The following is a 15728-nucleotide window of genomic DNA, read 5'->3' on the forward strand; positions in this document are numbered from 1 at the left end:
GCCAAGGGGGTAAGTGATTGGCTGGTGATTGGTAAGTAGTTTTTCTTTTTCTTTTCTATATCAGTAAGTAACCTTTAGCATTGTTGTTACCAATTTAAGTTTATCTAAGTGTTAAGTCATGGCAGGACAGCTCGGACACGTGTTATGCTCTTCCTGTTATATGTGGGAAGTCAGGGATGCTTCTCGTGTCCCTGACGACTACGTGTGTGGGAAGTGCATCCGCCTCCAGCTCCTGACGGACCACATTGCGGCACTGGAGCTGCGGGTGGATGAACTCTGGAGCATCCACGATGCTGAGAAAGACGTGAATAGCACATTTAGTGAGTTAGTCTTACTGTAGGTAAAGGGTACACAGCCAGATAGGGAATGGATGACCAACAGGAAGAGCAGTGCAAAGAAGGTAGTGCAGGGGTCCCCTGCGGTCATCCCCCTACAAAACAGATACACCGCTTTGGGTATTGTTGAGGGGGATGACTCATCAGGGGAGGGCAGCAACAACCAAGTTCATGGCACCGTGGGTGGCTCTGTTGCACAGGAGGGCAGGAAAAAGAGTATAAGAGCTATAGTGATAGGGAATTCAATTGTAAGGGGAATAGACAGACGTTTCTGCGGCCACAACCGAGACTCCAGGATGGTATGTTGCCTCCCTGGTGCAAGGGTCAAGGATGTCTCGGTGCGGGTGGCATTCTGAAAAGGGAGGGCGAACAGCCAGTTGTCGTGGTGCATATAGGTACCAAAGATATAGGTAAAAAACGGGATGAGGTCCTACAAGACGAATTTAGGGAGCTCGGAGCTAAATTAAAAAGTAGGATCTCAAAAGTAGTAATCTCAGGATTGCTACCAGTACCACGTGCTAGTCAGAGTAGAAATCGGAGGATAGCTCAGATGAATACGTGGCTTAAGGAGTGGTGCACAAGGGAAGGATTCAAATTCAGGACACTGGAACTGGTTCTGGGGGAGGTGGGACCAGTACAAACCGGACGGTCTGCACCTGGGCAGGACCGGAACCAATATCCTAGGGGGGGGTGTTTGCTAGTGCTGTTGGGGAGGAGTTAAACTAATATGGCAGGGAGATGGGAACCTTGGCAGGGAGACAGAGGGAAGTAGAATGGGGGCAGAAGCAAAAGATAGAAAGAAGAAAAGTAAAAATAGAGGGCAGAGAAACCTAAGGCAAAAAGCAAAAAGCAAAAAGGGCCACATTACACCAAAATTCTAAAAGGGAAAAGTGTGTTAGAAAGACATGCCTGAAGGCTCTGTGCCTCAATGCGAGGAGTATTCGCAATAAAGTGGACAAATTAACTGCGCAGATAGCAGTTAATGGGTATGATGTAATTAGCATCACGGAGACATGGCTCCAGGGTGACCAAGGCTGGGAACTTAACATCCAGGGGTATTCAACATTTAGGAAGGATAGACAGAAAGGAAAAGGAGGTGGGTGACATTGCTGGTTAAAGAGGAAATTAATGCAATAGTAAGAAAGAACATTAGCTTGGATGATGTGGAATCGGTATGGGTGGAGCTACGGAATACCAAGGGGCAGAAAACACTAGTGGGAATTGTGTACAGACCACCAAATAGTAGTAGTAAGGTTGGCGACAGCATCAAACAAGAAATTAGGGATGCGTACAATAAAGGTACAGCAGTTATCATGGGTGACTTTAATCTACATATTGATTGGGCTAACCAAACTGGTAGCAATGTGGTGGAGGAGGATTTCTTGGAGTGTATTAGCGATGGTTTTCCAGACCAATATGTCGAGGAACCAACTAGGGAGCTGGCCATCCTAGACTGTGTGATGTGATAGAAAATAGGTGCAGGAGTAGGTCATTCGGCCCTTCTAGCCTGCACCGCCATTCAATGAATTCATGGCTGAACATGCAACTTCAGTAGCCCAATCCTGCTTTCTCACCATATCCCTTGATCCCCCGAGTAGTAAGGACTTCATCGCACTCCTTTTTGAATATATTTAGTGAATTGGCCTCAACAACTTTCTGTGGCAGAGAATTCCACAGGTTCACCACTCTCTGGGTGAAGAAATTCCTCCTCATTTTGGTCCTAAATGGCTTACCCCTTATCCTTAGACTGTGTCCCCCTGGTTCTGGACTTCCCCAACATTGGGAACATTCTTCCTGCATCTAACCTGTCTAAACCCGTCAGAATTTTAAATGTTTCTATGAGGTCCCCTCTCATTCTTCTGAACTCCAGTGAATACAAGCCCAGTTGATCCAGTCTTTCTTGATAGGTCAGTCCCGCCATCCCGGGAATAAGTCTGGTGAACCTTCGCTGCACTCCCTCAATAGCAAGAATGTCCTTCCTCAGGTTAGGAGACCAAAACTGTACATAATACTCCAGGTGTGGCCTCACCAAGGCCCTGTACAACTGTAGCAACACCTCCCTGCCCTTGTACTCAAATCCCCTTGCTATGAAGGCCAACATGCCATTTGCTTTCTTAACCGCCTGCTGTACCTGCATGCCAACCTTCAATGACTGATGTACCATGACACCCAGGTCTCTTTGCACCTCCCCTTTTCCTAATCTGTCACCATTCAGATAATAGTCTGTCTCTCTGTTTTACCACCAAAGTGGATAACCTCACATTTATCCACATTATACTTCATCTGCCATGCATTTGCCCACTCACCTAACCTATCCAAGTCACTCTGCAGCCTCAGAGCATCCTCCTCGCAGCTCACACTGCCACCCAACTTAGTGTCATCCGCAAATTTGGAGATACTACATTTAATCCCCTCGTCCAAATCATTAATGTACAGTGTAAACAGCTGGGGCCCCAGCACAGAACCTTGCGGTACCCCACTAGTCACTGCCTGCCATTCTCAAAAGTCCCCATTTACTCCTACTCTTTGCTTCCTGTCTGACAACCAGTTCTCAATCCATGTCAGCACACTACCCCCAATCCTATGTGCTTTAACTTTGCACATTAATCTCTTGTGTGGGACCTTGTCGAAAGCCTTCTGAAAATCCAAATATACCACATCAACTGGTTCTCCCTTGTCCACTCTACTGGAAACATCCTCAAAAAATTCCAGAAGATTTGTCAAGCATGATTTCCCTTTCACAAATCCATGCTGACTTGGACCTATCATATCACCTCTTTCCAAATGCACTGCTATGACATCCTTAATAATTGATTCCATCATTTTACCCACTACCGATATCAGGCTGACCGGTCTATAATTCCGTTATCTCTCTTCCTCCTTTTTTAAAAAGTGGGGTTACATTGGCTACCCTCCACTCCATAGGAACTGATCCAGAGTCAATGGAATGTTGGAAAATGACTGTCAATGCATCCACTATTTCCAAGGCCACCTCATTAAGTACTCTGGGATGCAGTCCATCAGGCCCTGGGGATTTATCGGCCTTCAATCCCATCAATTTCCCCAACACAATTTCCCGACTAATAAGGATTTCCCTCAGTTCCTCCTCCTTACTAGACCCTCCGATCCCTTTTATATCCGGAAGGTTGTTTGTGTCCTCCTCAGTGAATACCGAACCAAAGTACTTGTTCAATTGGTCCGCCATTTCTTTGTTCCCCGTTAGGACTTCCCCTGATTCTGACTGCAGGGGATCTACATTTGTCTTTACTAACCTTTTTCTCTTTACATATCTATAGAAACTTTTGCAATCCGTCTTAATATTCCCTGCAAGCTTCTACTCGTACTCCATTTTCCCTGTCCTAATCAAACCCTTTGTCCTCCTCTGCTGAGTTCTAAATTTCTCCCAGTCCCCGGGTTCGCTGCTATTTCTGGCCAATTTGTATGCCACTTCCTTGGCTTTAATACTTTCCCTGATTTCCCTTGATAGCCATGGTTGAGCCACCTTCCCTTTTTTATTTTTACGCCAGACAGGAAAGAACAATTGTTGTAGTTCATCCATGCGGTTTCTAAATGTCTGCCATTGCCCATCCACAGTCAATCCCTTCAGTATCATTCGCCAATCTATCCTAGCCAATTCACGCCTCATACCTTCAAAGTTACCCTTCTTTAAGTTCTGGACCATGGTCTCTGAATTAACTGTTTCATTCTCCATCCTAATGCAGAATTCCACCATATTATAGTTACTCTTCCCCAAGGGGCCTCGCACAACGAGATTGCTAATTAATCCTCTCTCATTACACAACACCCAGTCTAAGATGGCCTCCCCCCTAGTTGGTTCCTCGACATATTGGTCTAAAAAACCATCCCTTATGCACTCCAGGAAATCCTCCTCCACCGTATTGCTTCCAGTTTGGTTAGCCCAATCTATGTGCATATTAAAGTCACCCATTATAACTGCTGCACCTTTATTGCACGCACCCCTAATTTCATGTTTGATGCCCTCCCTAACATCACTACTACTGTTTGGAGGTCTGTACACAACTCCCACTAACGTTTTTTGCTCTTTGGTGTTCTGCAGCTCTACCCATATAGATTCCACATCATCCAAGCTAATGTAATGAGAAAGGACTAATTAGCAAATTTGTTGTGCAAGGCCCCTTGGGGAAGAGTGACCATAACATGGTAGAATTCTTTTTTCAGATGGAGAGTGACACAGTTAATTCAGAAACTAGGGTCCTGAACTTAAGGAAAGGTAACTTCGAAGGTATGAGATGTGAATTGGCTAAAATAAACTGGCAAATTATATTTAAAGGGTTGATGGTGGATAGGCAATGGCAAACATTTAAAGATCACATGGATGAACTTCAGCAATTGTACATCCCTGTCTGGAGTAAAAATAAAATGGGGGAAGGTGGCTCAACCGTGGCGAACAAGGGAAATTAAGGATAGTATTCGATCCAAGGAAGAGGCATATAAATTGGCCAGAAAAAGCAACAAACCTGAGGACTGGGAGAAATTCAGAATTCAGCAGAGGAGCACAAAGGGTTTAATTAAGAGGGGGAAAATAGAGTACGAGAAGAAGCTTGCCGGGAACATAAAAACTGATTGCAAAAGCTTCTATAGATATGTGAAGAGAAAATGATTAGCGAAGACAAATGTAGGTCCCTTGCAGTCGGATTCAGGTGAATTTATAATGGGAAACAAAGAAATGGCGGACCAATTGAACAAATACTTTGGTTCTGTCTTCACGAAGGAAGACACAAATAACCTTCTGGAAGTACTAGGGGACCGAGTGTCTTGTGAGAAGGAGAAACTGAAGGATATCCTTATTAGGTGGGAAATTGTGTTAGGGAAATTGATGGGATTGACGGCCGATAAATCCCCGGGGCCTGATAGTCTGCATCCCAGAGTACGTAAGGAAGTGGCCCTAGAAATAGTGGATGCATTGATGATCATTTTCCAACAGTCTATCGACTTTGGATCAGTTCCTATGGACTGGAGGATAGCTAATGTAACACCACTTTTTAAAAAAGGAGGGAGAGAAAGTGGGTAATTATAGATGGTTAGCCTGACATCAGTGGTGGGGAAAATGTTGGAATCAATTATTAAGGATGAAATAGCTGCGCATTTGGAAAGCAGTGACAGGATCGGTCCAAGTCAGCATGGATTTATGAAGGGGAAATCATGCTTGACAAATCTTCTGGAATGTGTTGAGGATGTAACTAGCAGAGTGGACAAGGGAGAACCAGTGGATGTGGTGTATTTGGACTTTCAAAAGGCTTTTGACAAGGTCCCACAAGAGATTGGTGTGCAAAATCAAAGCACATGGTATTGGAGGTAATATACTGACGTGGATAGAGAACTGGTTGGCAGACAGGAAGCAGAGAGTCGGGATAAACGGGTCCTTTTCAAAAAAGCAGGCAGTGACGAGTGGAGTGCCGCAGGGCTCAGTGCTGGGACCCCAGCTCTTTACAATATAGATCAATGATTTGGATGAAGGAATTGTGTGTAATATCTCCAGGTTTGCAGATGACACTAAACTGGATGGCAGTGTGAGCTGTGAAGGGGTCGCTAAGAGGCTGCAGAGTGACTTGGACAAGTTAGGTGAGTGGGCAAATGCATGCCAGATGCAGTATAACGTGGATAAATGTGAGGTTATCCACTTTGGGGGCAAAAACGCGAAGACAGAATATTATCTGAATGGCGGCAGATTAGGAAAAGGGGAGGTGCAACGAGACCTGGGTGTCATGGTTAATCAGTCATTGAAAGATGGCATACAGGTACAGCAAGCGGTGAAGAAGGCAAATGGTATGTTGGCCTTCATAACTAGGGGATTTGAGTATAGGAGCAGGGAGGTCTTACTGCAGTTGTCCACGGCCTTGGTGAGGCCTCACCTGGAATATTGTGTTCAGTTTTGGTCTCCTAATCTGAGGAAGGACGTTCTTGCTATTGAGTGAGTGCAGCGAAGGTTCGCCAGACTAATTCCCGGAATGGCATGACTGACATATGAGGAGAGACTGGATCAATTGGGCCGTTATACATTGGAGTTTAGAAGGATGAGAGGGGATCTCATAGAAACATCTAAGATTCTGACGGGACGGGACAGGTTAGATGCGGGTAGAATGTTCCCGATGTTGGGGAAGTCCAGAACCAGGGGACACAATCTTAGGATAAGGGGTAGGCCATTTAGGACTGAGATGAGGAGAAACTTCTTCACTCAGAGAGTTGTTCACCTGTTGAATTCCCTGCCGCAGAGAGTTGTTGATTCCAGTTCATTGGATATAGTCAAGAGGGCGTTAGATATGGCCCTAATGGCTCAGGGGCTCAAGGGATATGGAGAGAAAGCAGGAAAGGGGTACTGAGGGAATGATCAGCCATGATCTTATTGAATGGTGGTGCAGGCTCGAAGGGCCGAATGGCCTGCTCCTGCACCTATTTTCTTTGTTTCTATGTTAAAAGGTGGAGCAAATGTATTTTTGTTTCGAAGCAAAAGAATGTTCTGCCTTCATGGAAATATTACCTGATGGAAAATAATTATAGTTACAAAAGATACTATACAAATGGAAGTTTTTTTCTTTCTGATGTTCGGTGCAGCATTTAAGACGGCCATGTGACTCACAAATTTCACCCTTGTGGTTGCTGAGTTCATTGGGTATTCCCAAGTTCTTGTGAGAGGCGAGACTTCTGTGCCTGGAGAGCGAGCGTTACTGCTCCCAAATGGGGCGCACCCGAATTTCTAGGCGTTTGTTTTTGCCAGCTGTGGCTCAGTTGTTAGCACTCTTGCCTCAGTCATAAGGTTGTGGATTCAGGTCCCATTCCAGAGATTTGAGCATAGAAATCTAGCTGACACTCTAGTGCAGTGCTGAGGGAGTGATGCACCGTCGGAGGTGCCGTCTTTTGGATGAGGCGTTAAACCGAGGCCCCGTCTGCTCTCTCAGGTGGATGTAAAATATCCCATGGGAATATTTTGAAGAGCAGGGGAGTTATCCCCGGTGTCCTGGCCAATATTCACCATTCAATCAACATATCAAAAAAGATTATCTGGTCTATATCACATTGCTGTTTGTGGGAGCTTGCTTTGTGCAAATTGGCTGCTGCGTTTCCCACATTACAACAATGACTTCACTCCAAAAGTACTTAATTGGCTGTAAAGCGCTTTGAGTCATATGGTCGTCTATAAATGCAAGTCTTTCTTTTTAACCCTGTCGAAGAAATTGAGTTCCAGGTAAGAAGTTTTAGCAATACAACTATAATGTAAATAAAAATACATTTTAATATGTAATGATCATAATTCAAGTAATGATTTCCACCAAAAATAAAATGTCTTCATTGTTCACAGTGCAAAGTTAATCATGGCAAGCTACATTACTAGAATGAAAATAAGAGCAAAGTCAGTTCTTCCCTTCCCATTACCCCTTCCTAAATGCGGAATGCTCCACTTACGTAATGAACTACAGATTATTCTCTTACCAAGTGTAGATTCAATTAGTTATTATAGAATAATAGAATCTTACACCACAGAAGGAGGCCATTCAACCCATCGTGCCTGTACTGGCTCTTTGAAAGAATCCAATTAGTCCCACTCCACTGCTCTTTTCCCATAGCCCTGCAAATGTTTCCTTTTTAAGTATATATCTAAGTTATAAATGTGGTCAGCTGACTTACCTGACAGAACTCATGTGACTTTCTGACTCCTATGCACATATCCTTATTGCTAAGCTGCACCATTATTTTCCCATTAGAATTAAATAAAATTGGAGATTGGCCTAAAACTTGCAACCAGTACTATATATTAGAAGTAAAAACAAAATCTGAGATATGCAGTATTAATTTGGCTTTGAGACTATAAGGTCAATTTTCCAAGACTCTGCTATCTTGTTTGACAGGAGCACAAATTAGAGGTCCGCATTCCCAATTCGTGACACTACTGGTTCTCCAGTCATTAATTTTAATGGTTGGAAAATTCGAAATGCTATAAATCAGGCTGCTAACCTTTGCACCCGATTTTCTGATCCACATTCCTGTCAAGCAACACTCTGCACTCGGAGCGAAGTCTTCAGAATGTTACCCTTATAGCTGAGAAATTATTTCTGGTAGAAAAATAATGATCAACAGCTATTAAATAATGAAAAATGCTTTCAGGCTTGAATTGTGCAATCTCGGCAAAACCATCTTCAACGTTATAAGCATACACCTGCTTTTAATTCCCTACTCACATATATGTAAATTCATTTCTATTAATATCTACTTCATAACACGATGCCAGGCAAATGAATTAGTCTGTGGCAGCACTTTTGAAACATATAAATAATTGAAGCATGAATGCGGTCTCCTAGATCTGGCTACAAATTACAACTTTAAAAAAAACTCACTTTCTCCCAAATCCCCCACGATATGTATGCAAATGCCTTCAGCTAAGAGAAATAGCAGAGCATTAAGCAATGATTGTATGAATTTGAATATGCTAATTATTCTTATTAGTGTTTGGAAATGGACAGACCCAAGTCTTAATTTTCAGGAGGTTACAAATAAATCTCAAATGTTATTATCTTTCCTATTGCACTTAGCTCCTTGTACTTGGTAGTTAAACCAGGAGTTTTTCACAGGGTTGTTATTTTTAATAGATTTATTGTAAGATGAGACAGTTGCATATCCATGCTAAACATGAAGATCAATGGATATAAATGCCAAGAAATCCTGGTAGGTTAACCAAGAAACAGCATTGATACCATATACAGTGGCTATGGATCAAATTAGTTACATTGCCTGGTAATAGCGTGGATCCAGGAGCAAAATATGGAATAATTCTTAGGGCTCAATTTTCCCCAATGCTGTTTTTTGGCGTATTGCAAGAGTTATGACTGTTTTTTTTGGCCCCGACTACTCCAAACATTTTTTAGCAAGTTTCCCTGTTCTATTTTTTGAAATTGGCGCCGCGCAGCCTGTCCTTTAGCTTTGGGGGGGGGTTGGAGCCTAATGTTTGTGCCGAAAAAATGATGCCCCCCCCTCCTCTGTGCATGCGCGGGAAAAAAATACATTTTTGACATGATTGCTATGGGCGAGCGTGCCGAGTACAGCTACAGGAGCTACTGCATGCGGCCATTTTTAAAGAGCCAGTTGTGTGTGCGAACTTTAATTTTCATTGGAAAAATCGGAGCTGCAATACAAGATGCAATGCGGCTCAAGGACCAAGAATTTCTTACAGGATCAAGTGGAGGTTACTGTAATTGAGGCCAGATGGCACGAGCTGGACACCAGCAGAGGTCACATAAAAGTTTCACCCAAAAAAATGAAGAAACGCTGGAACCAACTTTCACAAGATTACTGTGCAATGCTTCCACCCTGAGGTCTGGAGGCCAGTGCAAAAAGAAGTGGCAGGACCTTGGTCAAGTAGTTAGTGTAAGTAATATTTTCATTTATTCATTGGAATTGCAATTGTAAATGTTCCACCCAGCAGAAAGATGCCCTCTCGAAAAAGTTATATTTTCATCTTTGCAGAGAAAGGTGGCACACAACAAAAGGGAAAGAACTTGAACAGGAGGAGGCCCGGCAAATCTGCACCCACTGACACCCTTGAAAGACAGGGTCGCTGCTTTGATGGGTCCTGCCTGGAGAAAAGCAATCACCACCGCACAAGCTGGGCCCACACTCGAGGGTGAGGGCAAGTCCTGCAAATTCCACAGTCTGTTTTCCTAAATGTTAAGTACTGCCCGGCTAGCCATGCTTCAGTTCATGGGGATGTCTCCGTCAGCTACGCTTCGGCTGATGCAATGTGCTATCATTCATCATGGTCTTCCAAATGAGCCTGTTGCCTGCGCTGTGTGAGCCTATTCATGCCACCCTGCCCCCTCCTCTGCTGCTAACCATTTGTTTGTTCTGTTATATTTTGCAGAACTTGAGGCTAACCCTGACAAGGCTGAAGCCGAACAGAAGATGATTCAGATGCGGATGAGCCTGAACAGGAGAACATCTTCCAATCCCATCTTCCAGACCAAGAGCATGGGTGTGAGGGGGAGAGGGAGGTGATGGATGAAGCCCCCACTGTTGTACTCACTCTGGAGGAGGTGCAGGTGCCGACCATTGAGGTGCCAGGCCCTTTCCTGAGTGGTACGAGTGTTGGTGGGACATTCCATGGTTTCTCACAGTCCCAAGGCTGGGGAATCCAGTGGGGTGCAGCGAGCCACATCCAGGGTGAAGAGGGGAAGCAGAGCTCGACAGCACTTTCCTGAGGTGCAGGATCTAACAGATGTGGTTCAGATGATGGCAATGAGCGCAGAGAGCACTGACCTTACACGATCACTCCTGGACACCATCAGTGGGGTGGGTGATGAGGTATCGGGACTGTCGGGAGAAGTAACAACACTCTCACGAGAAATGGGAACACTGTCCGGGAACATGAGGGAGGGAATGTCGCAGACAGCTTATACAATGTCGGTGCACATGAGGGAGGGAATGTCGCAGGTAGCTGACGCACTGTTAGTGAACACGAGGGAGGGAATGTTGCAGCTAGTTGAAACACTGTTGATCAACATGAGGGAGGGAATGTCACAGGTAGCTGATACACTGCTGGCGAACATGAGGGAAGGAATGTTGGAGGTAGTTGAGACACTGTCAGGGCAGATGAGGGAGGGAATGTCGGAGTTACTTGCTGCAATAAGGGAACATGCCCAGACCTCACGCCCATTGACAGAATCAACTGCCACTTCCACTCCAATCCCAGACCAGCCTCTGAAGAGGCCCAAACCGGTCCTTTCACATTACTGCCTGCCACCCCCCACCCATCAAGAAGTGCGCATTATCCGAGATGTTCGAAAGAATAAGCTTGGTACCAACCCGAGAAATGCTGTGCCACTGCCTGCGGACAGGAGTGGAGTCAACAAGACCAAGCGCAACGGGCGGTCTTAGAATAAGGTGGAGGAGAGATGGGTGCAGCCTTTCTTTGCTATTGTTATTATTGTTACTGTTGTAACCATTCTCAAATTAAACGTTTTTTGTAAGTTAAGTAAATTTACAAGTTTAAAAGTTTGTAAGTGATCTTAAGTGAAAACTTTAAAGTTTGATACAAAAATATTTTTATTAAAGTTAAGTACAAACAAGTGTTTGTTAAATTTTTGAATAAAGTATATTTTAAATTATAACTGAATCATTTCCATTATTTGTTCCATTATTAACACAACTTTTTGAAGTAAAGAAGAATAATTTCCATTATTTGTTCCATTAACACAACATGACATTAAGGAACAAGTCCAAACAGTAAACATGGTCCATTTGGAATAGCTGCCGCTGAGTCTTCAGGCAGCAAAGCGTTCACGGATGAGCTGCTTGCGCATGGCTTAAGCAATCGTTAAAGGGGCATGACGGCCCGCCCTCCTCCGTCGTCGTGCTCTGGGTTCAGGTAGTTGCATGGCTTCTTAGTCCTCCTCCTCCTCCTCCTCCTCGTCATCGGCATCTTCCTCCTCACCTCAGGTGGGTCTTCTACCAGCAGTTGCTGCTGCCTCATGATGGCTAAGTTATGCAGCATACAGCACACAACAGTGAACTGACCGACAATCTCAGGGGAGTATTGCAAGTAGCCTCTGGAATGGTCTAGGCATCGGAAACGCTGTTTCAAGATGCCAATGATTCTCTCTATTATGCTGCATCTCGCAATGTGCGACATGTTGTATTCCCGGTCAGCTTCTGTCTGGATTACGCATCGGGGCATCATGAGCCAGGTGACAAGGCTGTACCCTTTGGCTCCGAACAGCCAGCTCTGCCCTTCTGGCTGCTGCTGAAACATGACTGATATAGTGCTCTCACGTAGGATGAACGGATCATGGGTGCTCGCAAGGTATCTCGCATCAACTGACATGATGCAATGCATGTCATCATACACAAGGTGCACATTAACCAAGTGGAAGCCTTTTCTATTCCTGTACATCTCAGAATCCTCCAAAGGTGCTCGCAAGGCGATGTGGGTACAATCAATGCAGCCCTGTAGCTTTGGGAAGCCAGCAATCCTTGGGAAGCCCATAAGCCCTTTTACTCATTGCCTGGATGGTCATGGGGAACTTTATGTTGTCATGCCTCCGTGCCTATGGTGCAGCAGTCACCTGCTGAATGCAGATAATGTGTTGCATGTTGAGAAATGGCGCACACATCACTTGTGGCCTGCAATGATCCAGATGCATAGAATGAAAGTGCAGCTGTAACTTTCACTTAACTGACAAAGCAGTCCTCCTGACACTTCTAGGTTGCAGGTCTGCTTTTACTAACTCACAGATCTTGGTTACAACTTCTTTGTGGAAATGCAGCCTTCTTACACAGTCTGCATCACTCAGGTGCAGGTATGAATGCCTGTCTCAATATACCCGACGTGGTTAAGGCCACCTGCCCATCATCCTACATGTCTGAAGTTCCTCATGCGTTACGTCGAATCAATTGTCTCCTTCGCAGCACCATCATGTAGAAGGCTTACACGAGGTGTGGCATTGTCAGTATTGCCCCCATGATTAAATTGTACCTTTGCAAGAAGCTCAAAACAGCAGGGCAAGCTTCTTTGTGGTCTCTCTCCCAAGGTCGCCACCCTAGTATGGACCACAACCAGGTCTGCGCATGCACAATAGGCTTGCTTAGAACGGGAATCTAGGCATTCAAATGAGACATTTGGGGCAACGAAGTCTAATGCAATTCTTTAATTTTAGATTTTTTTCAAAGTACTACCCCACCACCAACTGAACGTTTCCTCACCGGGCTCGAGGGTCGGCCTCCCTTACCTGGATACAGGATACAGGGGCTCGGCAAACACCTCCCCCCCCACCCGCTCAGGCTTCTTTCGATGCTGCCGCATAGTATTAGGGTGCTCATCCCTTTAGTTTGGCTTCCACCTCCCCCCACCCCCCTACCTCTCCTGGCTTCTTTTGACGCTGCTGCATAGTTTAAGTGTTATGTTCATACTAAAGTAATGTATCTGAGTACTGTACACATGAGTTAGTGTGACCTTAGTTCCTTTATTTTAACGCCAGAGTGTTGGTACAGCATGGGAGGCCTGCTTATATACAGTGCTCCCAAGGGATGCTGGGATCCCTTGGGACTCCAATAGGTACGCCCTCTGGTGGCAGTATGATACTGGTTACATAGGGTAGCATACATAACATCACTCCCTCCCAAAGTCAATAGTACTTTTATTTACAGGGTGAGATGATCTGAGGCCTTTCGCTCCCTAGTCGATCGTTTCGGTACAAATGCAGGTGTAGGTGAGTTGGTTGGGCCTTCGCTGGGCTGCTGTGCAGCTGGCCTTGCCGGGCTGCTGGGGATGGTGAGTTCAGCTTCGTGGTCAACCGTGATGTCGGTTGCCACTTGTGGTGTGTGTCGGAGGGTCGAAATTGGCGGTGTCCTCTTCGGGTTGCTCGTGACTGTCTGTGAATCGCAGTTTGGTTTGGTTCAAATGCTTTCTGCAAGTTAGTCCATTTGCGAGTTTGACCTCAAACACCCTACTCCCTTCTTTGGATATGACAGTGCCAGCAAGCCATTTGGGACCATGTCCATAGTTGAGTACAAATACTGGGTCACTGACTTCAATATCACGTAGCAAGTTAGCGCGATCATGGTACATGCTTTGTTGATGCCGCCTGTCCTCGACGTGATCATGGAGATCAGGATGGACAAGAGAGAGCCTTGTTTTGAGCGCCCTTTTCATGAGCAGCTCGACTGGGGGAACCCCGGTGAGTGAGTGGGGTCTGGTGCAGTAGCTGAGCAGGACTCGGGACAGGCGGGTCTGCAGGGAGCCTTCCGACACGTGTTTGCTTGATGTTTTGGCTGGCTGTTAGATGCGGGCTTGAACGGGGCAGATGTGACATGCTTGATCCCATTGCAGGCCATGAATTCCTTGAATTCAGCACTGGTGAAGCACGGCCCATTGTCGCTGACAAGGACATCAGGCAGGTTGTGCGTGGCGAACATAGCTCGTAGGCTTTCGATGGTGGCAGTGGAGGTGCTTACAGACATTATTACACACTCAATCAATTTTGAATAAGCATCTACAACAAGCAAAAACATTTTGCCTAGAAATGGGCCAGCAAAGTCAACGTGGATTCTAGACCACGGTTTGGAGGGCCATGACCACAGACTTAGTGGTGCCTCCCTGGGTGCTTTGCTCAGTTGAGAGCAAGTGTTGCATTGGCACACGCAAGACTCCAAATCTGAGTCGATGCCGGGCCACCACACATGGGATCTGGCTATAGCTTTCATCATTACTATGCCTGGATGGGTACTGTGTAGGTCGCGTATGATCGTTTCCCTGCCTTTCTTAGGCAAAACCACGTGATTACCCCACAAAAGACTGTCCGCCTGTATGGACATTTCGTCTTTGCGCCGCTGGAATGGCTTGATCTCTTCATGCATCTCTGCTGGGACGCTGGACCAGCTCCCATGGAGGACACAGTTTTTTTTACAAGTGACAGTAAAGGATCCTGGTTGGTCCAGGTCCTGATCTAGCGAGCCGTAACGGGTGATTTTTCATTTTCAAATGCATCCATCACCAAGAGCAAGTCTGCAGGCTGTGCCATTTCCACCCCGGTGGTGGGCAATGGTAGCTGACTGAGAGCCTGAGCGCAGTTCTCTGTGCCTGGTCTGTGGCGGATTACATAGTTATATGCAGACAGCGTGAGCGCACATCTTTGGATGCGAGCAGAAGCATTGATATTAATCCCTTTGCTCTCTGAAAATAGCGATATGAGTGGCTTATGGTCAGTTTCTAACTCAAACTTAAGACCAAACAGATACTGGTGCACTTTTTTTACCCTGTAAACACATGCCAGAGCTTCTTTTTCAATCATGCTGTAGGCCCTTTCGACCTTGAACAAACTCCTGGATGCATAGGCGACCAGTTGCAATGTTCCAGAATCGTTTGCTTGTTGCAACACATACCCGACCTCATATGAAGACACATCGCATGCTAGCACTGACCGTTTACATGGGTTATACAGAACAAGCAGTTTGTTGGAACATAACAGATTTCTGGCTTTCTCAAAAGCAGCCTCTTGTAATTTCCCCCATACCCAGTCATCTCCCTTGCGTAGCAACACATGTAGGGGTTCTAGCAAGGTGCTTAACCCGGGTAGGAAATTACCAAAATAATTGTAGTCCCAGGATCGACCACAGCTCCGTCACATTCTGTGGTCTCGGCGCGTTCTTGATGGCCTACCTCTTGATGTCGGTGGGTCTGATGCCGTCTGTCGCGATTCTTCTCCCTAAGAACTTGACCTCTGGCGCCAGGAAAACACACTTCGAGCGTTTCAACCTGAGTCCCGCACAATCTAGCTGACTTAGAACCTCTTCCAGGTTCTTCAAGTGTTCGATGGTGTCCCAACCTGTGATCAATATGTCGTCCTGGAAAACCACGATGTGCGGAAC

General features: G+C 45.5%; 1 protein-coding gene across 5 annotated transcripts in view; it reads right to left on the reverse strand.

Moving 5' to 3' along the window:
- LOC139242618 (kelch-like protein 5) overlaps positions 1 to 15728 on the reverse strand; it is a 258999-nt gene that overhangs the window by 13509 nt on the left and 229762 nt on the right. The gene's annotated exons all lie outside the window — the stretch shown is intronic.

Source organism: Pristiophorus japonicus, chromosome 2, assembly GCF_044704955.1.
Source record: "Pristiophorus japonicus isolate sPriJap1 chromosome 2, sPriJap1.hap1, whole genome shotgun sequence".
Lineage (NCBI taxonomy): Eukaryota > Metazoa > Chordata > Chondrichthyes > Pristiophoridae > Pristiophorus > Pristiophorus japonicus.